The 25949-nt window shown below is 40.8% G+C and overlaps 1 protein-coding gene across 3 annotated transcripts in view; it reads right to left on the reverse strand.

Annotated features, from left to right (window-relative positions):
• Positions 1–23744, reverse strand: part of cald1a (caldesmon 1a) — a 62274-nt gene extending 38530 nt beyond the window's left edge. For all 3 annotated transcript variants that reach the window (XR_014593090.1, XM_083907289.1, XM_083907287.1), the window contains exon 1: positions 23610–23744. The gene's annotated coding sequence lies outside the window, so the exon portion shown is untranslated. The remainder of the gene's footprint in view (positions 1–23609) is intronic.
• Positions 23745–25949: the final 2205 nt, after the last annotated feature.

Raw genomic sequence — 25949 nt, forward strand, 5'->3', positions numbered from 1 at the left:
TTTTCTTGGTTATTCATTTAATAGTTTGGTCCACAAAAAAAGTGTGGAAGTTTTTTGGAAATATCTCAAAATGAAGACATTCTCATATATATTGTTTGGTCAATAAACCATAAAATATGTTCAGTTTACTGTCACTGTCAGGAGGACAGAAACCATAAAAACATTGACATTTAAGAAGCCGATATAGGAGAACTTGGTTTTATTTGATGAAAAACATCATTGCACACTTTTAGAAATAAGGGTTCCAAAAGTGTTCTTCTACAAGGGCTGAGGTTCTACCTGGAACCATTTGTTTTTCAAGGGTTCTTGGTAACACTAACGGTTCCAGTAAGAACCATTTTGATCCAGAGAACCCTTTAAAAACCCTTTCCTGAATAAAGGGTTTTATAAGGGTTCTCCTATGGCTGAAAAACCTTAAATGGTTCTACTTAGAAGAATGCAGCGCTCGATATAACACTAACAATATAGGCTGTGGTGTCAAACAGCTGTCGTCCTTCTAACTAATGTTAGGTCCAAAATGTATGGATTTTAAAAATGTTTCACAAAGAAAGTTCAAGCTGTCTTAAAACAAGTAATATTGCGTTGCTTTCAAACTCTCAGATATCAAAAAAAAATTGTATGAAATGGTCCACGCTCTTTACTCGTTCGTTTTTATTCCCACTTTCTCTCACCCATTTCTCGCTGATTTTCATTCCCCCTTAGACCTCATTGCAGCAGCAGAGCCAGCAGCTGCTCACTATGTGTTCAGCTGCAATATGAAGAGACAGAGGATTGGCTGGCTATGAATTGCGCTTAGTGCTGGGTTTGAATTTTATTAGATTTACCCGTATCTAAGCAGCCAAGCTTCTTTCTGTATTTGTCTGTGTCTGCATCTGCGTGCCGCAGGGTGAATATCAACCACAATGGCCTCTGTTGTCAAAGCTGAGGCCTTCAGCTGCAGCTATATATTCTAGGCCAGATATGAGGTGGCCAACTGCATCAGAGCTCAGCTCAATCTCAATACCATCTGCTTTCCACTAACACTCTATACCCCCAAAACAAATTTTTTGAAAGTGTGACTTCAGCTCGAATGAGGAACATTTTTCAGGGAGCATGAGCAGACGGTATTCACAGGCAAACCTGAGATGCTTCTACCACAGTGGCAATTGATATGCACATGGATAATGTGCCGACAGTTTTGAGGTTTGGGGGGGGGAAAAGATGGGCTTGGGACCTTGACTGCTTCAGGCGCATTGTCATTAGTCACTTAAGATGTGCCGATCACACACAATCCTTCCTCAAAACGCCCTTTCAAATGACTCTGGATGGAAGATTTATAAAAAGAAAGACACGCGAGGGGAGATTTCACATTGGTGTAGGAAAAAGACCTGAAGTTTAAAGATGTAAAGTTTCCATTTGGTGAAGAAGAAAAGGAGACTCCTGCATTCTCAGACAACGGTTCACATTCCAAAACACCTCTCTGTGCCCTGTGAATCATACAGAGACAGATCGACTGACTGAACTTATCTGTTCATACATAAAAACACGTCCAGCAAAGAACCTATCGATGGTATATAGCTAAGATATACTTTTTTTTGGTTACATAGCAAAGTCCGCCACCACGACAGGTACCCACGGGTACACAGAAAAGGGCAGTGTGAAACGGGTGAAAAATTATAAATGCACAAGTTCAGGTAAGGGTTAAAAAGAACTCAATGCAATAGGGCAGTGGGTGGTATCAAAAACATGTGTTTTTAAAATGTGCATTATAAAATAAATCACTCTCATTAAGCCAAAATTACTTTTATTTTGAAAGTCAGATGCTTCCGGCATGAATGAAGAGGAAAAAAAAGACAGCTTTAGCACACTCACTTATAGTTACAGTTGTCCATGCTATTATTCACATATGTTTTTATTGTAAAGTATACATACTTTTACTTTGAAATTCATGAATATCTTAATTGCAATATCAAGATGGAATATAGTGTTATAATTTTACTTTAAGCTCTTAACAGTTTTTTCTCTCTCTCTCTAGACCAGGTTAGACACTCATTTTCAATTTGACACCTCTGTCTTAAAAGCTTTGTCATATTTTGTGAAACGCGAGTGTATTTGTAATTTTTTTTTTTTTTTTTTTTGACACGCTGAACTCAGCAACAGCACTGGGAAACAATCAAGCACTGCATTTATCAGAGTATCAGTGACCAAAAAGGTCAGCTATGTAATTATCAAACTTGTAATTAATAGACTAGAAGTAATTAGCTTCAAAACTGAACTAAGCCAAATGAAAAACAACAAAAAAACGACTATTTAAATTAAAACTTTATATTTCATGACCAAAAATCGCAATAGCAAACATATTCACAGATCAATGATCTGAAAAGCAAAAACTAATTAATTACTTCTCTGACAGTATAGTTTGGTGTTTACTGTACTGTATGTGTTATCCATACGGCACAAAGTAAACCTTTAAAAACTGGGATGATGCAGCCTCCTGTGAGTGACAGGATAATGCTACGCATCAACTAAGTAGCACGAGAAAAACAAACAAATTAGAACACGAAAACCCACTATGTCAACATTAGCTAACAGTAGCCCACATAGTGTATTATATTGCATGGGAATTTAACTTGAGTTCTTTACAAGAAGAAGCTGTGTGGTTACCCAGACTCACTTAAAGGTTTTTTTTCCCCCCTGAAACTCTTGGTGTGCACTTTCAGTCACACTCCAACCACTTTACTTGCCATCTCTATCTGTCTTGACATAAAATAAAACTGCTCTACTGAGAATGATGGAGTTGATCGGCTAAATCATCTTTGTGTACTCGAGGGAACACACGCTCGTTTATATCTAAACGTTACGCACTACAGCTTTAAAGGTGCCATATGTAAGAATGTGGCCAAAAACGGTTACTACGTTCAAATTCAAAATACCGAGGTCTTTTAGGTTTCGTTTTCTGACGTAACTGGCAACCCGTGGTTGCTCTGCAGCTGAGACTCTACTGACTGCAATGATTGGTAGACTTTTGCAATCTGCAAAATATTTTTTTAATGCAAATATTTTGGCTGTACTGTTGTTGTTGGTGAGTTCAGTTTGTTATATGAAGATTATTCCTGAGTCTCTGTGACATATTAAGAGGATTTTATGGCCAGTTGCTTTAGATTTATTACATAATGCACCTTTAAAGACACAATGTACTTATCATCTAGCGCTGTGCAAACAGAGTTACTAGCAATGTTTAGGTTGTGCTTCTAGTCTCTCCTCCACATAAAAAAGGACTAACTATTTTGTTTTGATAATGTGATTGCATGCTCCCAAATCCTATCGATTACTGAGGAATTAAAAACGTATAAAAACCCAATAGAAATGTTGGCCAAAACTGCAAAAGTAGTTTAATCCCCCCCCCCCTTGAATTGGAATCATCCTTTAATGTTCTTTGTGCAGCTACAGCTACGGATAAGATCATGACAACAAATAGCACTTGTTTAAATTATCTTTTAAACCGTCAGGGCCCTTTTTTTGGAAAGCGCAGTGTAGCCTGATACTCTGTAAACTCTTGTGTTGCTCTGATGAAAACAAATTACTCTCCGTGTAGACTTTTTTTGAACCGTGTTTTATTTTCCACTGTCAGCGAGATAACCTCACTAAACTTTGAGCACACTCTCATCGGTTGTATATTTAGACTGTGACTCACTTTTCTTTTAATATTTACCCGTGGTCTCACACATAGGTGGGACATTCACAGTGTTCGGTACACGTCGAAGCTGCGTTGGATCTGTCGGTATATTATGACTTTTTCAAGCGGCGGAGAGAGACAGCTGAGAACACCTGCGTTTCATAGCGTCGCCCCTTCAGGCTGAGCGTGTGTTTATGTGTCCTCAAACCTCACGCCTGAAGTTAAGTCACACTTAAATTGCAGTGAAAACATTACCTAACACGCCGTATCCATCATCTGAAAGTCACAGGTGTTTGACAGGAAGGTCTCTGAGTGCAAATTCTCTCCCATCTGGAGAAAGTTGAGCACATTCAACATCAGCAACATACACTTTAAAGCACATACACTTTAAAATTAGAATGACGAATTCCTTGCATTTCACGATCCCATTTACTGAATTACAAACGGTACCAGTTAATGTAACAGTTGGCTGAAGCAGACGAGGACTATAAAACACCGTCTTGCCTTTAAATGTTGCTTTTAAGAGGGATATTTGCATTAGGAGTTGGATTCCTACCACGTAATAATCATAAATAAAAGAGTAAAAAAGCCAACTTCTTTGAGATAGGGCAGCCAGAGCCAATTCAATTCCAGGCTTTTAAAAGACTCGTGTCCCTTTTAAAAGTTCAGACGCTATACCCACAATCAGGCAGAATCGGGACAGAAAGCATTCCAAAAAGTACAAATCCCACACAAAATAGGGATGTTTGTACGGCATCAAAAGGCTACTGCTCACTGGCAGTGCTCCATATGACCAAATATGGAAGGAAAAAATGTAGCCTTTTCCCGTAACCAAACTGGGAAAAAAGGAGGGGAAAAAAAAAAAAAAAAAAAAGAAGGGAAGGTTTTCTTGCATGCTGTGTACACAGCGAGATAGAGCTCTCACACTCACTACACAGTGGCCGCAGAGCTGGCTCCCTATCAAAACAGAATGACGGATGGTGATGGTGGAACTTTTGTGACATCTGTGTGAACGCTATTAACACACACACACACACACACACACCTGCATGACCCACGAGTCACGAGAGAGGCGCACATCGATCTTTTCCCTGCAATGACATATTCATTTTTAAACACGCACACAAAAAGCTTTCTTCACGTTCCCATAATATGAGCGCTGTAACAGAGTCTCCGACGCTGCACGCTGACTGTATTGCAGCCTCCGAGAAGGGAACATTCCTCTCGGTGAAAAAGCAGCTGTCTCAAACGCCACAATCCTCTGCTTAAGTTAGAAATGGTTTGTTTATCTGCCCCCCCCCCCCCCGCTATATGGAGTGGCTCTGACATTCTTCTGCCAGTGCTGTGCTGCAAAAAATAAATTCTCCGCGCTGGTATGTCATTTTCACAGAGAACTTATCGAATAATCTCAGACATTTTTTTTCTTGCAGTGCGTGTGAGCTGCCAGCGACCGACAAAATGGACCGCTGGAAAAAGAAAAAAAAAAGAGACGAAAAGAAAAGAAAACCTCTGCAGAGTCATAGGATCGAAACAAAATATAGCATCACACATGGCGATACATAGGAGTCGGAGTTTTATTGAACAAAACCATTCGGCTGGACAGGTCCCCGGACATTTGTCATCCAGTTAAAGGAGCAGTTCAGCCATATAAAGTTCTTCCTGTAATTTTCCTGTCTACACTGTGGTAGCTGGCGTGTTCAAATTTCCCCCGCCATAGTTTAATTATTTAAGGCCTGGAATGCTGACTTAGTCTTTTGGAGCTGTGCGCTTGCTCATGCTATCGTCCATACGTACACACTCAGATCTCTTATGGCGTGTTCCCATCATGGCACAGTTCGGTTTGGTACAGTACGGTAGGGTTTAGAAATGGTAAAGCCCTCGGTCAGGCTCGCTATTCCATCGAGAACAGTACCTTTGGTAGGCGAGGTGTGTGACTTTATACCGGGGCCCCAACAATGAACAACAACATTGAACGCAACGCAACAGACAACAACCGAGGACACGCAGCAGCTTGTGGCTGTTTTTCTGCGGGCGTTGAAGAAACAATGGTCGCAAGGGAGTGGCACTTTTCTGCCGCCCAATTAGCTGACTGTCGTGGGTCTTGCTTCACCTATACTGTACCATTAATCTGGTACACGAAGGAAAGGGTACTGAAAAATGGAACGGTTGGGGCTACTTATTTTGTGGTGCTATTTATAATAGAAAAAATTTGTACCATACAGAATCGAATCAAACAGTTCCACTCGGTGCCAACACATTAGTTGGGAGTTTACATTTATCGGCTTTCTTGCAGAGCATTGGATGAAATGTAGCCACTATCATACATTTTGAATACAAAGCCGACGACAGCTAGCCTGGGTAATTAATTCAAAACTATAAATTAAAGGTCTAGTGTAGGGCTGGGCAATATGGTCTAAAAATAAAATCCCAGATTTTATTAGATTTTTTTAAACTAGTATAGTCAAAATAATTTGTTCATTACATCCTCCATGACTGGAGCACAGTCTCTGGACTGAAATACAGCGGCAGTGTGATGCCAGTCACACTGCTGATTGCCAGTCGTGGCAATCGTACCGCTGATTGCCACCGACCCTAAACACACCAGACTCCTCTGTTGAATATTGAGATTTTAGACATTTTAGGATTGTTAACTAGTTTTAACTGACCTAAAGTTTGGCATTGTTCGATTCGATCCTTGTGTCGGACGTCTCTTCCTGTGACGGCACTCGCGCCGTTTTTTCCGAGCACCCTGCCATGTTAGCTCTTCGCTAATGCACATTTATACGGCGTATTCTAAGGCTACAAAAAACGAATTATTTTTATTTTATTTTAAAGCAATAATACATTTATACAAACATAATTATGTTCTATAAACCCTCATAAATGTGAGACACTTGACCTTTGAAACAGGATCGTGTCTTTTCGCATTTTCGCAGTCTTTATGCCAAATTATGCCAATTCAATTAGTGTAATCAAGTCAAGTGTTGTTAAGAGTTTTCCCTGAAAACAAGGCAGAGTTATGAGGACTACACAAGGACAACAACACAGACTCTCTCGGTAGTTTAAGGTCACACCTTCTAAGTCTGTTAGATATGACTGTAAATAAGTAATGACAGACAGCTGGTGAATGAAGGGGAGGACAAAAGACCTGATAACAATCTCAATGCAGTGGGGAAAAGAAAAAAAAAACATTCAATATTCAGTCATTTAATCAACCAAGAAATCTCTTGCAGCATCATTAGATTTTTTCTGTCACTATAAGCAAAAAAGTAGTCGTTAGCAGTTCTAGGCTCAATGTAAGAACATGTGATTAGTTGCAAAGCCTCACTTCATCCATCTCTTGCTCCATTTCAAAGAGGAAGAGCAGCCTCGGCTTGTTCCCTTAAGGACAGAGCGTCTTGATACCTGCCTTCTCTCAGCATAAATGAGCCCTAGGCAGGAGTCTGCGTCTCCTCAACAGGACATTAATCTGCTACTAGTGAGCTGACCAGAGAGACTGGTGGAACCACAGAGCTGATATATGGCAGGTTTTAGTCTAAGTACTGCTACTGCCGACACTGCAGAGAGAGAACACTTTATCCTCATAATGGAAATAGTGCCAAATCGGATGGAAAAGGATAAAAACAGGCCAGGAACAGGACAGAAATGACCTCTGCCACGCTTTAAAGCCTTGTTCTCGTTCAATCTGTGTGGAAAAGTTCAGTTCTTATAAACTTACTGTGTAAATAAATATAAAGATATAAAGATCAAAGTTTCAATTACTGAAAAAAGCCAGTATGTCTGGGTGAAAGGCCCTCAGGCAAGATCTTAAACTTTTTTTTTTTTTTTTTTCACCATTTTGAAGAGAGCAACTCACTCGGGATATGCCCCAAACCACAATCACGAAAATGTATAAATGTGCGTGATTAGTGTGATTCAAACTCAGCAGCCCGCAGTACATGGGCAATAACATGACATACTTGGAACATTAAGTGGAACATAAAAACGTATTTCTCATAAAGCTTGAGAGGTTCCTGATGTGTTTCTTTAAAGCAACAAAGTGCAAAGAAAATGGCTCGGCTGAACATTTTGTGACATGCTTCGCTATAAAAGCAACATTTCAGCCGGGGTGGACGTGCGGCTCTCTGTGGCCGGAGAAAAATTACAGTTTGGTGAGAGAAGGAGTGAAAATTGGAAGGATAAAAAAAAAAAGAAAAAAAAAAAAAGGCAATATAACAGCGGAGTGATTTATGTGGCTGGCTCAAACCACACTAAGAAAGGATGTTCTTCCATCATACCTTACATGGAAAAATACAGTGCATGAGGGTAGAGTGAGGCTAAAAGGCATGATGCAATGCCCCCACACACGGAGAGCCTGTTAAAAAAACATGACAGCTGTGTGCAAACCATGACACAAAGTTGCCTTTTTTGCACATAAAACAGAGCCCTATCTGAGATCACAAAGACACTCACTTACTGCGAGGGCATATTTATCCAAACCTCTACAAAATGTAATAGATCTTTACTGCATCTTGCCTTGTTTTAACACACAAGTCAGTAAATCATGCAGCAGAAGGCTAGTTTTTTTTCAGCTGAAGTGTGCTGCGAGGCTTTTCACGGGTATTACATGACAAGGTATTTTTCAAAATAAGGGGCTGCATTCCTGGAGAGAGATAGGAAGAGATTAAGGAGAGGGTGGCGTTGTGTGGGTGTGGTGGTGGTGGTGGTGGTGGGCAAGCAGTGCTCTGACCGAGTGGGTCAATTACTCACAGTGGATGTGGAGAGGTGGAGTAATTCCCCCGATAGTGCTTTCAGTTCAGTCCTTATTAAGGGACAATCAGAGGATTCCTTTTGGGAACACACAGGAGGGAGAGCAATGCTGTATATATACTCACAAGTGTGAAAAAGCTATGATAACAGAGAGGGGTGTTTCATTTGACTCTTTTCCACACTCTACTCGGCCCTGACATGCTCTCAATAACACAGGGCCAAGCTGTTTATTAGAGGGTGAACATGTGTAGAAACTAAAAATCTTTAAGCAGTACATCGTAACGACTAATTGTCACATTGTTATTGTTCTCTTCTTCCTCCAACTCACTTTGTTTTCTATGTGTTTGTGATGTCACATTTAAAATTCTCAGGTATACTACTTTGTTTAAATTAGTGCTGGGCACTAGGTTAACGCAAGTTAACGCACGATGCGTTTCCATGACGACTGACCGAAAAAAGACGCATGTGACGTCATGTTTCTGTGCCTCGACACCGGAGTCCAGGCACCGTTTACCAGTTAGCTCCATTAGCTGCATTAGCTCCTTTTAGCACCAGTTAGCGCACCTACAGTCGAACTGAAGGCGCCGTTTGCCAGTTAGAGCCGTTAGCTGCATTAGCTTCTTTTAGCGCCAGTTAGCGCGCATACAGTCAAACTGGAGCGGTCTGTTTATTAAAACGGAAAGAGCAGCGCTACAAATAACCAGCGTACCTGTGTACTGCGTATGTGTGCCTCTGTTTTTAAAGTTTAGCGTTACTTTAGAGGCTCATTTTAACAACCTGGAACTCACGTAAACATGACGTCACGCGTGTCGTTTCCCGGTCAGTCGTCATGGAAACGCGCCCAGCACTGGTTTAAATTCACTGTTTCGTAGCAAAACAAAGTTCATGTACAGTATTGTCGCCATGTCGCAATATTGACAATATCAATATATTCATGTAAGATCATGTTAAACTTTGTTTTGCCTCCATATAATATATAATATATATTCCAGTTGATACCAAGTAAATGTGGCTGTTTAGCTACTAAATGCTAACTTACTGCTGTAGAGAGACTTAGCGTAAAATTTTTAAAAGATTACTTAAACGTAACTATGGGTCATTTTTGAGGTGCGTTTTTAGTGCACCAGTGTTTTTCGTCTAAACTTAGGGTTAGAGCTAAAAGACAGGGCTTAGCAGTTAGTTACAGACAATGACATAAATACCAGATTTCTGTTACTTATACCAGGGGGGAGCCTATTTTAAGAATGTAACTACAGGTTGTTTACAGGACTTTTTTTGGTGGACAGTCTCACTAATTGTGTCCACCATTTGCATACAGCTTTATAAAGTGCAGCTTTGAGGACTAAAGGAAATAGCAGTGGATCATCAGCAAACATTTGCATATTTTATCACTCTTCTTCTACTGTACTATATCGTATAAATGTAATGCACTCTGACAGGAATTGAACTACACTGTCTTATTGGAAAATATGTCAAAACTACATTTCCACATTGAAGTCCATGGCGTTTACTCTACTTCTCTCAGGTGTAAGCTGAGGGCGCACTTGAAGGGTAATATTTACAGGAAGAAAGATTACCCTCGAAAAAGCCAGAGCCATAGCTGTTGACAAAGGACTAGAAGTCAGCACAAAATTCAGTGGAGTGTACCAGTCGTAATCCCAGTCCACCTACACTGGTTGACAGATATGATGCCAGCTATTAAAAACATGGAGTTCTTTCATCCAGGCAGAAATGAAATCCCAGCTAATATCACACCCCTGTGGAAAATGTGGCAATTTTTTTTTCATTCTCTGGTTTGTAGTATCAAATTTTAGGATATTAAAGCATTAAGGTATTGCCTTTTGAAACAGCAGATGCACATTCCCTAAGTGACAGGGAGCTCACCTCTCCTTCCAAAAAATACATTCCACACTCCTCATACCACAAATCCTTTCAGGGCTCTGCAGGGCTAAAGTTCACAAGCTTTACCAGATCTCATTTTTGTGCATGGCTGTGCTGGTTGTTATTATTAGTGTGGCAGGCAGCCAGCTTAGATGGGTACACGTCCTATGTCCCCTTCGTTCCACCTTCAGGTGAAAGGCCCGAGCCGAGGTCTATAATCTGCGGGTATATCCAATGCAATGTTTGCCACTTTATACTCTGCCGTCACAGAATTTGTCTTTGTACTGTGCTCATTGTTTTCGGTCACTCTCCACATAACCGTGCCTGCTGGGGAAAACGCTTTAGATGCCGTTCTCAACCCTTAAAGTGAGACCTTCGGGACAGTTACCCTACATTTGTCTCGATTCTCGCTCTCTCTCTTTCTGTGGTAATGTGGCTTTGGTATCCATTGCCAGATATTTCAGGAAACCCTAGAGCTTCATGAGACATAATAAAGCTCCCCCTCTTCTCTGTCTTTGTCTGTTTCACTGTAGGTAACACTATAATTCTCCGTCTGCCCTCTGCAGGCTTGGACACTCCACAGCTCATTCATCCATGAAGCTGAAAGTCATTTTATCCAACGTTTGACTCGTATCACATCATTTTAAACGCTGGTGATTCTTACTTCTAATTCCTGTGCTAACGCTAGACCACACACACACATTTACACGACAGAAGACACCATCATCATTGAAAGCAATTAGCATGATGTGGCATTTACTGCAAAATGAAAGATAAATCTCAGCTTGAGAGGTTAATACATGTGCAGCATTTAAGCCTTCTAATTCCTAAATTTATTAGAATAACACATATCCCAGACAGCCATGAAATTGTAAATAATTGAGTCGTGGTCTTAGGAGGCTTCTCCGGTTGCTCCGTTGAGGTTGCATCAAGGATTTTTTTTTTAGCTGATGGCAAAACTGAAAATAAGATTTGGTTCACAAGGCAGCAGAGCTAAACGGAAATAAATCCAAAACCACAGCTGACCTCCCCGCGGACACTAATCTGTCCGTGGAGGTTTCACCCATCTCCTCTCCTTCCAAATGGTCTCCTCCACCTGGTCAACCCTGCGCTCAAACACACAGATGCATGTCTGAAACCCCTTCATTCACATGGACAAGCACCTACACACATACCTATCCACCCCCACCCACCCACCACCCACCTTGTGTTTATGTTCAGAGCTTGAGTGACTGGTATTTCATTTCGGCCTGCCCGGAGCCCTCCTGCACAGTTTGGCTTGGCCAGTGTACCATTACTGGTCATTAAGTCTAACCTGAACTAATAGAGGCCCATTTTCCAAGGTGGTCTCCCAGGTGGCTGTCACAGGAGTGAGTGGCATGGCGGGGCTCGGGGTTTGACTTAGGCACACAGGGTCTCATGAAAAATCAGCTGGGATGTGAGCCAGACTCCTTCATACATTGGGCAAAGACTCTAAACAAGAACCCATTGTTTTAGGGGGGGGTGTCTGGGTGTTTTGTTTCTCATTAAAGCAGGTTTAATGAGGTCAGCCAGAATAGGCAGCACGGGCACCACATCCCGACCCTCCGATACATGTAATCTGCTTTATTTGTGCGTTATTCAACATCATCTACTCGCTCACTAATAAAGCCACGTCATAATTGAGCCTGGTAGCAAGGAAAGCAAGCTCACACCAACTCTGTTGGTTCCAAACAGAATTTGATGACAAAACTCTTTGGATTTGAGGGATCATAAAAAATACTGTCCACCAAACGATCGTGCCTCCATTTTTAAAAACATAGAAAAGCCAAATGTGGTGGTTATGCGTCTAAAAACATAGTATTATTGGGTTGAGGGGCCACACTTGGCATAGTGGTTTGCGCTCTTGCCTTTGCAGCAAGAAGATCCGGGTTCAAGCACCAGATGGAACAAGGGCCTTTCTGCATGGAGTTTGCATGTTCTCCCAGTGTGTGCTTTGGTTTTCTGCAGGGTCTCCGGCTTCCTCCCGCAGTCCAAAAACATGCAGATTTGGGGATTAGGTGAACTGGTCACTCTAAATTGACAGTAGGTGTGAGAGAATGGTTGTTTGTCTCTGAATGTGGCCCTGCAATGGACTGGCGAGCTGTCCAGGGCATACCTCGCCTATCGCCCTATGTCAGCTGAGATAGGCACAGCTGTGCCGTGGAGGATAAAGCGGTAGATAATGGATCGATGGTTGGGTTGCATTAAAAAAAAAGGAGTAAACACATTTGTAAACTCAAAAAACCCTTAATTAGCTCTGCCACATGCAACACTTGATGTCGTAATTCCAATGAGAGCTGCAGTTCATAATTTAATTAAGAGGAATCTGGTTAGATGTTTGATTAATTCATGTTTTGTTTGTGAAATGGGGAAAAAAGAAAGAAAAGGATAGCAGAAAATGTCCATCATGAGAACTTCCCTAGCCAGTTAATAATTAATATCCAATCAAATAATTGGTGCACAGATTCTAGGACTGTCACCGTGAAGGAATTTCCCCGGCAGTGATTCACAGTTGCTTTAAAAGCACTTTATACCAGTGCAGTTGCCATGTTTTCTGTTTGCACTGATCTGGATACGAGGTGAGATCTTGCGGTTGTGACGCTTGTCTGCCGTCCACTGCAGTTAGCTTGATTCCTTCAAAGTATGTCATTTTGGTGGTTACCACGACAACCCTTATGATTGCAAATCATTACGCAGCTTCAACTGATTCCCACGCCTCATATACCAGAGCTTTATTTGTACATGTGCATAATCATGTGACGGTGGTTACAGGCTAAAACATTTTCTGTCAGTATAAATGTTCTCAAATTCATTGAGTAATTATATTGGAAAAAAAAAAAACTATGCATGTTTTAGCTGTGCTCTCCTGCATGTGACACATGTCATCATTAATCAGAAGAGAAGGAGCCATTAGTCTGAATGTGGGGGTAATTAATCCACACTCACACTCCATTAGACGTCATGCTCAATTTGTGCAGAGCGCTGCATACTGGGTAAATAAGCCGAGATGACTGGACCCACAGCTATTATTCCCCAATCTGAGTCGTTATAATACTGTCAAGGTGCTAACATGCGTCTCTGGGACGGTTTTGCTCTCAACTCGTGAGCGCACATGTAGATCAAGTGGATATTACACGTGAAATTGAAAGCAGGATGACAAGGATGGCTGTTTCTATTAAGGAATAGTATTCATGTGTCGTTTCATGTCGGAAATTTGTGAACTTCTCAGGCTGATCAGATAATCATTCACATGTGCATCTCAGTCATAAAAAATGTGACTGGACTTCACCATTAAAGCCTAACCATAAGCCTCCAACAAGGTTAAACTGCAGTAGGGCATGCAGTATGAATCAGCCTTTAGTTTAATAAGTACCATTTGGCTGTCACCTCAGTGGCCATAGAGCTGCTCTATTACAGTCAAGCCCCTCCAGTACAGAGCTGGGGTTATTCAATAAAAACCTGACTGAGTGTTTCTCCCAATCACCACTGGCAGATCTCTGATGAGGTAAAGAGCTCTCTGATGCCAGCCTCTGTCCCAGTGGAACGCTGTCTGATTAAAATGGTTTTCTGGGACCATTTTGTGCTCTGTGTGCCCTTGCCAGACCTGACTTTGAGCAAAGAAAGACAAATTACGAGATGCATACATCCACAAAACGAGATATGATCAGTTAAGGTCTAGGTAGATAGATGAGAACATAGGGTTTCTGCTTTTGCCCTAACCCACGTGAGTCTAAAACATATTCTGCATTTTTTTACTCGTGTTGAAGAATGGCTTTGCCTTAGCAATTCCGCTCTTTTCATCTTCAGCCTTAATCTTAATCTTCGACCACCCCCCTATGCCACTTATCTTCCCTATCCATGATGTGTAGTGGAAAGAAACAGCAACAGTGGAGTTTTCATACTCTCCGGCCCTCTTGACTCGCCTGGATTACATTCCTGAGCAATCTACGAAGGCTTGTATGTATGTGCACGAGTATGCTTCTGATTAGGAGGCACAAAGAGAACACTCTATAAATGCACTCTTAAACAATTACCACTGCTCCTGACTGCAGCCTTGACACAGACCTCAGACTGTGCTGCTGCCTCGCTTGCTTATTCAGGTGGGAAAGATGGATACAGACCATTTACACTGCAGTGTGCTTTGTTTAAAGACACGTGCCCACAGTTTGACTTTACATAACAGACTGCAAAGGCTATGGAAAACATTAAGGGTTTCACATACGGTGCATTTATTTATTTGTGGCAGCCTGCGGAATATTGACATTGATAGTTTCTTTTTCTGAAATTCCTTTACTATCATAGACCTGGAAGTCACCCGATTCAAATAAAACGTGTTATGTGCAGTTTTAATTATTGACTAAGCATTTAAAGTTGCTATAATCAATTTGTTACATTAACAATGCATAAAATGGCAGTGTGGTACTCACACTAATGAACTCGGAGAATAAGTACTCACCTCTGCAGTTTTTACCGATCAATGTTGTTTTCAGACAAAGTAGCTACATTTTATCAGTGAAAAGAGCTCTGCTAAACCTAATGTGCACTATTTGGAGCTACAATAGGCTATGTGCACAATGTGCACAATGGAACTCCCGCCTAGTAACTGTGGCTGCCGGTACGCTGAGCTGATTCAAGTAGGTCCTGTTGTCGTTGTGATTTCCCGGAGACGCTAATGAAGTGCTAGAGTTAAATAGTGGAGTCAATTTTATTTGTAAAAATGAGAAAACGGATTTCGGATACAAGAGAGACGGTTATCGTATCAAAAAGTCAGAACGTCAGCCCTACATTGTCTTGTTACTACAGTGTACCCCTTTGTACAAATGTGTCACGGTACAATGGTACGACAAACTTTCATAGGTTTCCGGTGGATGTGTTGAGACGAATGGATGGTGAGGGCACGGCGGGACGACTTCACACAAGTTTGCCGCTGGCATTTCAAAAAAGGACAGTTTTTTTTGTTCCAGTACACAAACACAAGCTGGAAAAATATTAATTGAATAAAGTATGTCCGCTTCCACTCCGCTATGTTAGGATTAGGTGTTTTTCAGGTTAGCATGCGGCTAATTAGGTAACGTGTCAGTTGCCATCTTGAGTCAGAGCATAAACTCACGTCTCCTCTTCAGTCCATAAACGTACCATGCTGGATTTCACCGTGTTCTCCACACTGCAACAAACTTCGTAACCGATTTTCAATGTTTTAATCCTGAGAAAGCACAGGCTAGTCGATCCATTCAAGACGCAGGACCACACACTCGTGATTTAACGCGAATTCAGAATGTAAACAGACATCGGCGGCAGACTGTCTCCGTACAGTTGTGATACGTCTTGCAGGACACATTGAACAACTTTTGCCAGAAATCCACAAGTTTGTCCTCTTTCGCTACCGTCCACTGGGCTCCTCGCATTAATCCTCCCATTGCACTGTGGGCAACCTGGTCAACTCACTCTCATTGGTTACTTCAGAGTTTTGCTCAAGCCCCAATCACTGTCGTAGATATCAAACATGTCTGATACTTACGATTTAAAATCGGGAAGACTCTGATGTGTGAACCACTCACGCTACAGGATGATTTGGCCACATATACTGTTCAAATCAGCCTAAAATTGAAAGGCAAAAACTATTGTTGGAAGGTCTGAATCAGTGAGTGATTCATCAACAAAATAGTGTGCAGATTCACTGCTCATAATTTATTAAGTTTTTATTATCATTAAGTAAGTATTTTCCTTAGATTTTACTAATTTTGTACAAGAACATTGAACAAAAAAACCCTCTGAAGCTTTTCCAATGAAGTAAACAGAGGTATGACTCAAATGAATATCCATGTAAGGACACAGGGATTGTTTTATGTGTATGAGGTAAGTCCTCACCTCCATCATTACCACATACATAACCGATCGCGTTCTCACTCCCGTGATAGCTGGCTTTCAACATGGCGTCTCCAAGCTGTCCTTCAAATTCACCGTGCACAATGCAACACGCAAATCAGCACCTCTATCGCCACAAGCATAAATCCAGCAAGCCTATAACTGACCTGCACACTGCCCCGTCTGTTTCCCCCCCTATGCGATTCATAGAGCAGTTAACCTTGCTAACTGTGTAAACACATGACCTCACTGGTCATGTGTTTACACTCAGTGCTATTTTTCACACACGCCGCTGGGATTTACATCACCTTATTACCTCCACGTTCCCTTAATTCCCCATTACCCTAAAATATGGGACTTTTAGAAGGTGGTATGACAGGCTCTTGATTAGCAATGTTTGTTTAGTTTTTTGGGGGCGCTACGGGAGGAAGGCGATAGGCTGAGAGGAGAAGAGAGGAGGTGAAGAGAGGACGGGGGTGGGGGGGAGAGAGTGGAAACCTGGAGAGGAGAAGAAATAGGGTGAAGTTGAATAAAAAAAAGAATAGAATAATCATTTCTATTAGGTAGAAAATGGCTGAGGTAGAATATATTGGTGTCAGAGGAAAGGAGAGGGAAAGATAATTTCGCTGTTAGGACAGAGACAAGAAAGGTGGTTTCTCTGCCACAGGGACACACTGTGCACGTCTGAGATCCCAAAGGGAGGACAAGGAAAGGAAACACAAGGCCAATCAGCTAACAGAGACATTTCCTGTGCTTGTTTTATCAGATGAGAAGATGCCCAAAGGCTAAATGTCCCTCTCAAAGTGTTGTACACTTCTCCAAATAACCTGCTTTGGGGAACCAAGGGGAGAACATGCATCTTTGTGGGATGACATCAGAAGCACCGCTGGGGAGCAGTGACCTCACTCTCGCACAATCAATCATCCACAAAAACCCCAAGAAATGCAGACCACGTGAATAACAGAGGAGGTTTTACCTTTTATGAGATAAAACAAGGCTGACTCTTTAGGTTAATCATCACCCACTTAAAAAAAAGATTTAGTTACAGGGAAAGGAATACAAATATGTTTTTTTTTTATATACCTATGAAACTTTAGGTGGAGCTTGGCATCTGGTAACTAGCAGATGGTGGACCAATGTGCGTATTACCAACACCAGCATGCCATGCTGCCTATTAGGCACTCTGGCCTTGAGTGATAGCACTTTAAAACTTAGAGAACAACACGAGCAAGAGGCTGATCCAACAAACCCTCTTCATCAGAGTGTGACTAAAACCCAGAGGAATGCACACACAGGTCTTTCATGCCCACATGACTGCTTCAGTCAGGAGAATCAAAGTTTGGGAAATAGTCTGGAAAGAGAGGAAGTAAAGATATGGATCCTAAAAGGAAGGATGACTGTAAAATTATTCTTGCATGTGCAGTGTATTCAGGCTTATAATAGCTTAATTTGGCAGTGACTGGGTTGAGTAAAAGCTGAGAAAAAAAATCATTCTCCAGCACCCAGAGTCAAAGTATGCATAAGAAATGGCACAGAATATCCCCCCCCAAAAAAACACATGGGTATTATTCAACAGTACTGTCCCACGTTATCAAGGCTACAAAATGACGGACAACAAAGAGGATATAAAGCTAAATTACAGAGAGGAAATTTCATTGCATGGAAGGTTTTTTTTCTTTGTGGCAAATAAAAGGAATTTTGAGTTATATCACAAGCATCTGCAAAACTCCTACTGCTAATTTTCCAGGCCCTGAATAAACATTATCTTAGGTTTCATGCCCTCATGTGACTTCACATGCAATTAGGCAGCACGACCAATTTCATGTCTACCACTTGTTGGCTGTTGTTAGTCTGTGAAAGAGTTAAGGATTCTTCTCCAACTCTGGATCTGCTCGTCCGTCCACGCTCACCATATTATACAACTAAGCGTGCGGTTTCTGGATGCAGCGCATTCAAATTACATGCTATCGAATTCAAAGACGAAGCGGGGGAACAGGACAAGTACGCCGTGGAGCTCAAGTCCACGACCGGAGTCCCATGAGCGCTAGCTGCACGTCAATCACAATCTCTGTACCCTGTCGTGATCCTGCTGTCGTCCAGAAGACACAAACCTAAAACCTAAACTAATTTCTTTCCAACGAGCGAGATGTGAACCACAATGACAGGTACACCTTTGATGAAGCAAGAGTGCAGTCAATTTTGTTTCAAGGTGTGCAGGCGAGGTGAGGCTGCATCTTAATTTTACCAAACGGGCCAAAAAGTCTAGCATGCAGGAAACATGCTTGACATAGTTTCACTGGTCATTTATGAGGTAAAAAAAAACAATCCCCCAAAGAAAGCTCTGGCACCTGCTGTGCAGAGACAATGTATGTTTAGCTGATGTGTTAGCATGTAACCACTGGAAACTGAATCAAATTTAAAAAACACATTATAGGTAAACATCTACTTAAAAAAAAAAGAGCAGAACAGTCGGATCATTTGTTTTAGAAATTATCTTTGCCAGTTTTCCACTCTATTCAAATTCAGTTTGCCACTTGGTTGGCTGCGTCTCCTCACTGGTGGTAAGAAACTATTGCCTTGCAGGGAAACTCTGGATTTTTGCTTTGGAACTTGATACTGTGCTGGATAATGAGTGTCTAGGATCAAACTATAAAAACAAAAGCATTCACATACAGTATATTGCAAGCATACCTGTAAACACATTACTGTGTATTGACAGATTCATGAAGGCTGCACACTTTAGCAGATGTTTAGATTGTGATAGGAATAGATGGCACAATATTATCCAGATCCAACTTTGTAACTTTTGATAAAGAGTATAAGAGAAGAGGAGGGGAAGGAGGTAGGAGAGGGAGCCAGAGCACAGTAACTAGAAGCCTTCACCGCACTGTGCAGTGCAGAGCCAGACTCCGGAAATGCATGGCAGTGTTCCCTACATCCTGCCTGCCCAGCCCTAACCCTGGCCCTGGCTCTCACCCTACACACTGCCAAACCCCTGTTATCACTCTATGCAATTACCTCCAGATTCCTCTGCACCCATATCACACCGTGCCAATTATAAAATCCCCTCCTAAGTACACTACAAAGCGCGACATGCATTTGACTGTAAAGCCTGCTGTTTTCTGTGCGATTGAGGCGAGAAATAGCCACGTGAGAATGTATGAATTTGAAAAGAAAAAAAATCCTACACCTCCGATTCCAAAAAAGTACGTGCCAAAAAGTACTCACAAAGGTGCGGTAAGTCAACTCGGATGAAGCAGAAAAGACAATTTGATGACAACTATATATCCACATATGGAGTAGCTGTAACACATGAACATATAATGTGAGATAATGGAATGTAAAAACTGGCAAGGGGGTTTTAAAACAATTAGAGATGGGAATCAGTATTGGTTTAAAGATAAAAAAGATCCAATCCAAACATCCTATATATCGCATCCTTCCCTATTCACAGACTGAAAAAAATGCAAATAAAAATCATGTTTGGGCTGTTTATTTCTTCTTTTTGGGTGAGAGCAATATTTGTTACACAGTTGGAGATGTTTGTCTCTGAAATGACTCTGACCAAATGTGTTGTTAACAGCTATATAGTTCACAAACTGTCTAAAATAACTGTATTGACCTAATATCAGTATCGGATCGTTCTATCCCGATGAACAATCAAGTCAAAACTGTTTTTATTCAAATATAAAACCGTGCTGTGTAACGTAAAGATACATAAACAAATGCCACATGAGTTCACCCACAGGTTACACCTGTCAGCGGAGGCACCATGGAGCAAGTAAAGTGAGATAGTTGTGGTTGGAGTATGGCCGGATTCTATTGAGTTGTGAGATGTGGGGGTGGATCATGATCACTGAAATATTCGCCATGTGGAGACACCAACAGTGTTTTTGTAATTATTCAGAATTCCACTGGTTTAAAGGTGTATTATGTAATAAATCTAAAGCAACTGCCCATAAAATTCTCCTAATATGTCACAGAGACTCAGGAATAATGTTCATATAACAAACTGAACTCACCAACAACAACAGTACAGCCAAAATATTTACATTAAAAAAAAAATTTGCAGACTGCAAATCATGTTTATGTTTAGAAATCCTGTTTTGGCATGTGGTGCCACCTACCGCCGTCTACCAATCATTGCAGTCAGTAGAGTCTCAGCTGCCGAGCAACCATGGGTTGCCAGTTACGTCAGAAAACGAAACCTAAAAGACCTTGGTATTTTTAATTTGAATGTAGTAACCGTTTTTGGCCACATTCTTACATATGGCACCTTTGAGTACTGTACAGTGAATAACCTAAACAGTACAAAACTATGGGGTAGGTTGCCCACAGTAACCAACCCTAACCCTAAAGAAGCAGTAGAGGTTTAAAATCCTACAACTTTTGTTGAAAACCTGTCTGAACAAACCGCGTCACGATTCCCTCTCATGAATTATTAGGACAATACAGTACTGCAGGATGTGGTAACACGTGTTTGCAGAATGGTGGGAAAAAGTCAAGTGATAAAAGGGAAACAGGCTGGTTCTGGTGGTTCAGGGTTCATCCTGTAAGACAATGACCCAAAACATAAGGAGAACAGAACCAGATGGGAGGCTTCACGTGACCGAGGGCATCACAGTCTCCTAAACCACATCCAGCTGGTTTGTGATGAACTGGAGAGCAGAAGGTGAGGGAGGACGAAAAAAATGGCAAGTGTACATTAGCTTTGGCTCAGGTGTTGAAACAAACTGAATCGATAGTTTATTTATGCCCCAGAGAGAACGTATGCAGAGTCACAACTTTAAATTGACCAATAATAGATCAATACCTAGTTGAAAATAAACATAAAAATGGCTGACAGCACAAAAGTAATGCATGTGATTAAATTACTTAGCCTGCCATAATGAATAAGCGGTTTAAATAATTTGCTAAAAGCAGTGGATTAATGTTAGAAACAGGCAACCTGAAGCAACTGATAAATAATGCATGTAACAGCCAAGTTGCTGTCATTGAAATGTGACTACATGTCCATGGGAAAATGGTGAAATGGACGGAGCAGCTAATGGTAGAAATGCTTCTCTAAGAAGAAACAAGTGCAAAAGCAAACTGGACTGTTATAACTGATACTGTCCTAATCAAAGTCAGATCAAATGAAAGCTTGTGGAATGTGAAGATGTTGGTAAGACATTACTATAGGGGCATGTGGCAGCACTGTTGGGCCACATCAGACAAAAACATTGGGAGCCACTGTACTCGAGGACTGTTATGCATTGCATTCCAGAGGCTATTCCAATCATCTGTCACCAGGTCGGGCCTGCACCTTATAAGGAGTGGAGGGCATTTTCCATGTGTTTTCCAAACACTGCACGACTTATCTGAGACAGTTTCATGGACAATTACAATGCTGTCTCTACCCCGAAAGCATTTTTTTGAAAAGGCGATACAGATGTACCCTCTCTACAGCCCCCTCTCTCCACCCTTCTATGCATTTTCCATGCTTCCATTTCACAGATACCACTATGTAATAAAGTCAAGATCAAAAGGCTTGACGCCCAAACTCCAGCACAATAAAGGTTGAGGAGTGTTTTTTTTGCCCCCGGGGTGGTGGGATTGTAGAACGTGATACCTTGAAATGATGAGAAGTGGATTCATCTGTGAATGAGTAGACCTATTTTTATTTGTAAAGCTGCCCTACAGTGTTGTCTGCAGGAGATGCTTGATGTGTTTTAGATCCACGCTTCAAAGGAGAAGCGCTATGTGTGAATCAGCACGATATCGTGGTCGCATTTGATCTTTGAGGGGAATCCAGAGTCCTGGTAGTCATACGTGCCATTGAGCCAACTTTGAACATTTTCTATACATCGTATTTCAACAGGTTCCTCCACATTCTGTTGTTAGGGGTTTCGCTAGTGACAATGAGGAGCAAGAAACTGTAAATCTGTCTTTCAAATAGTCTCAAACAGTTCTAAAATAGTATTGAGTAGGCTGCTGAGCAGGTATGTCGCATCAGGATACAAAAAGCAGCAACAATAATGCGACTTCTCCTTTAAATTCTACAAACAATTATGTACAGGAGAATGTAGTGACACTATTATCGGAAACTTCTTAAAGCCCCATACAACTATGGACGAAACCAGTAAAACTTTTACCTAAAGTTTGAATTGGGGCTGCGGCGATTACTGGATTATCCGATTACTTGAGTGTTTTTTCAATAATTAAAACAAGCTATCGGATTTTTCCGCTTCATAGATGTGAATATTTTCTGGTGTCTTTGTTCAATATAACAAATGAATCATTAAAGGTACCACATGTAAGAATGTGGCCAAAAACGGTTACTACATTCAAATTCAAAATACCAAGGTCTTTTAGGTTTCGTTTTCAGACCTAACTGGCAACCCGTGGTTGCTCGGTAGCTGAGACTCTACTGACTGCAATGATTGGTAGACAGCGGTATGTGGCGCCACATGCAATAACATGATTTCAAAACATAAACATGATTTGCAGTCTGCAAATTTTTTTTTTAATGCAAATATTTTGGCTGTACTGTTGTTGTTGGTGAGTTCAGTTCATTAAATGAACATTATTCCTGAGTCTCTGTGACATATTAAGAGGATTTTATGGCCAGTTGGATTTATTACATAATGCACCTTTAAAACTGGATAATTTGGTTTGGGGACAAAACAAGATATCCAAGAACATAATCCTTTCCAGGTTTGGTGAACACCGATCAACAATATTCAACAAGTACTGTATTAATCGGATACATAATCAACAGATTATTCAATTCTGAAAGTAATTATTAGTCCCAGCCCAAGTTTCAATGCATCTTTAAAAAGGGTCATCAAAATTAATTAATATCTTTCTGCTTCTTACATTCACAGTAGAATCATGAACATGAAGAGCACTTCTGTCAAAATTATTTAAAAAATAAATAAATAAAAACAAAGGAAAGACGCTGAAAACAAAACAGAGTTGGTTTTATGTAGAGCCCTCTGGGCCCCTGAAAATTGGGACCCTTCAAATCCCTAGAAGCGGCCCTGCTGCTTAGGCTTGGCAGGCCGGGGCTTTGGAGATCCCCCTCCCTCCCCCCTCCCTCCCCCCTCCTCCTCCTCCTCCTCCTGCCCCTTCATACTTTGCTCGATATGAATCTGAAACTATGAGCGCGCCTTACAGGGTTTGACCCGCATCTTTTCGAGTCGTTCACAGCGCTTTAACACGGCAGAAAAGTTTAGAAACAAAGCGCGCAGAAGACGCAGCGACACGAGAGAAAGTGAGGAAAAAAAAGTATCAGCAGCCCACGCAGAATGTGATCATCTCCCATCATCGTGGACTGCTGTTGTCGCTAAAGCATCAGTGGATGGTGGAAGTGTTTTCGCGTAGAAAGTTAAGCAGCACTGTGTGTTTGTGTGTGTGTGTTTGTGTGTGTGTGTGTGCAGGCGGTTCAAAGTCTTACCTGTGGGTCTTAGCGGGGACAGAGAAGAGTTGTGAGTCGAGTGAGAGGAGAGAGGAGAGGAGTTAGGAGCCAGTCTGCAGTCGATCCTCCACTACACTCAATGTTAAAAAACCAAGCCGAATTCCCTTCCAAGCCCCGCCCATCCACATACAAGCGCACATCGAACTCTTTGGCTGACTTTGTCAAAGCTGGAGCTCTGCTGCTCGATCAGACCTCACTCTAAAAACATCTACAAGGTCTGAGCCCAGAATATAGATATATTTAAAAAAAAAATCAAAGGTGAGGAACTCCTGCTACATTCCTAATACATGACATTTTTTTTATTATACTGGAAAGTGCCCTTTATGGTTAACATCTGAAAGAAAACAAAGAGTGATCACATGATTAAAAAAAGGAGGGTTGGCTGAAGTAACTGAAGCTACAGTTTAATTCAAATTTAAATGTTTGTACGCTGCCAAAATCACCACATACAGTACATTACTCTAGGTCAGGGGTCGAAACCTGACCCCTGAAAAAACAACAACACTGTTTACACTTTTCTAGGGATCGAGGTACTTGACAAATTTGTGTGTTTGAAATGTAGAGAATGATTCCCAGCACTTTGTCTCATTCCCACAAACAACTCAACAACAAGTTGGGATTGAAAAAATAAATAAAATTGTCAAAAAGTCACTTCCTTCAAAGAAAATAAATGCCCCTCTCTGCTCTTTACTCTGTTTCTGTCACATTTTATGATAATAAATTATCTGGAAAAAATCTATTAAATAAAAATAATTTGACATTTGACGTTTGGATCCACATTATGCCCACATAAAATCCAATAAATGATGTATTTTTTTTCAAAACAGGTCAAAATGGTAACGAAACTTCAACAGTTTTCTTTTTGTACTTTTAAATTTCAAAATGTTTTTTTAATAGGTTTAGCGGCTCCAAATTAGAGGGGACAACAATGTCTCTTTTAATACTAAAGGTTGCAAACGCCTGCTCTACAGTAGGTGCGTCATACACCAAGGTCAAGCTTATAGACACTGTTACTGTTAGCAATACTGTCATATTACACATTTTCTACCTAAAGCTTCAGTGTGTAACATTTTTGCAGGATTTTTTGGCATGAAAAGAAAATACTAACCATGTGAATTAGGTACGATACGTGGTCCACAGTACCAATAATATCACGATACAGCGATTCTGTGATAATCAGTTTAGCGATACATCATATATTGGTCTAACTGAAGGACATAAAGAGCAGCGCCACCACGAAAAGACATGTAGTAACAACACCGGGGAGTGAAACTGGCAGGGACTGTTTACTTCCGAGCACCTTGATTTATTCATTAAAATATCAATATTTGCCGTGGCGTATTGATTTTCGTATTGCACGAGGAAGGACGACGATATATCACTGAATCGATATTTGTGTGATTGTAAAACGACTTTAAAATAACAATGATTATGTTTCCATAGCCGTAGAATAAGCCTTTTTATATGTACTTTAAGCAAGGCAAAGAAAAGTCCATCCTTTCTGGTATGTGAAGGCCACCGTAGATTCCTGACACACGGAGCAGCCTTCTGTCTGCAGTCTCACCTTTAGATGTAATTCATTCTCATGCATTGAACCTAAAAAAATAAGGCTATAAAGTTCAAGTTTTTATCTGATTATGCACTAAATAATCATTACATTTGAGTCTCAGTAGAGCTGTACATCCCCCTGTGTGAAATCACAAGGTGGTTTTTGTCTTTTCACGTCATTTCTGCTGTTTGTGGGTTATTTCTAGATTTTATTTATCCCTTTTTTCTTTGGCCAGAAAAGCTCCCATTGAGACTCAAGATCTCAAGATAGCAGCATAGGTGGAAGAAAAAAGTTACAGAGACGAGACAATTTCAGATTTAAACCTCACAAGAGAATATAAAAGTTAAAAGGAGGTAATTAAAGGAGAGTAAAAAAGAGAATATATAATAATTAAGTAAAGGGCAGAAGTACATGGGCCGGATCCTTAATCCAAACATGCACGCACATTAATACATTCTACAAACTGCTCATCATTTCCAAAAATAAAGAACTTGTTTTATAGTGAATGCTTACTCCGTGTGATGCACATTTAATTTATCATTATCAAACATTTATCATTACATCTCTAAAATATTTTATGTGTGTATATAAAACCTGCTATGCTGAGTATTCTCAAGGTTTATTACAGTACCTTTAGATTTAAATACTACTTCAGGCAAAAACATTTAAATATGCAATGGGACAATTAAACATTTTTTTTATGATATTTAATTTTTTACACTCTGTTTAAATTATTAAGACGCAGTCATTATTTAGTTAATATGATACAG

This window comes from Microchirus variegatus (genome assembly GCF_963457635.1).
Source record: "Microchirus variegatus genome assembly, chromosome: 20".
In the NCBI taxonomy this organism is placed as follows: Eukaryota; Metazoa; Chordata; class Actinopteri; order Pleuronectiformes; family Soleidae; genus Microchirus; species Microchirus variegatus.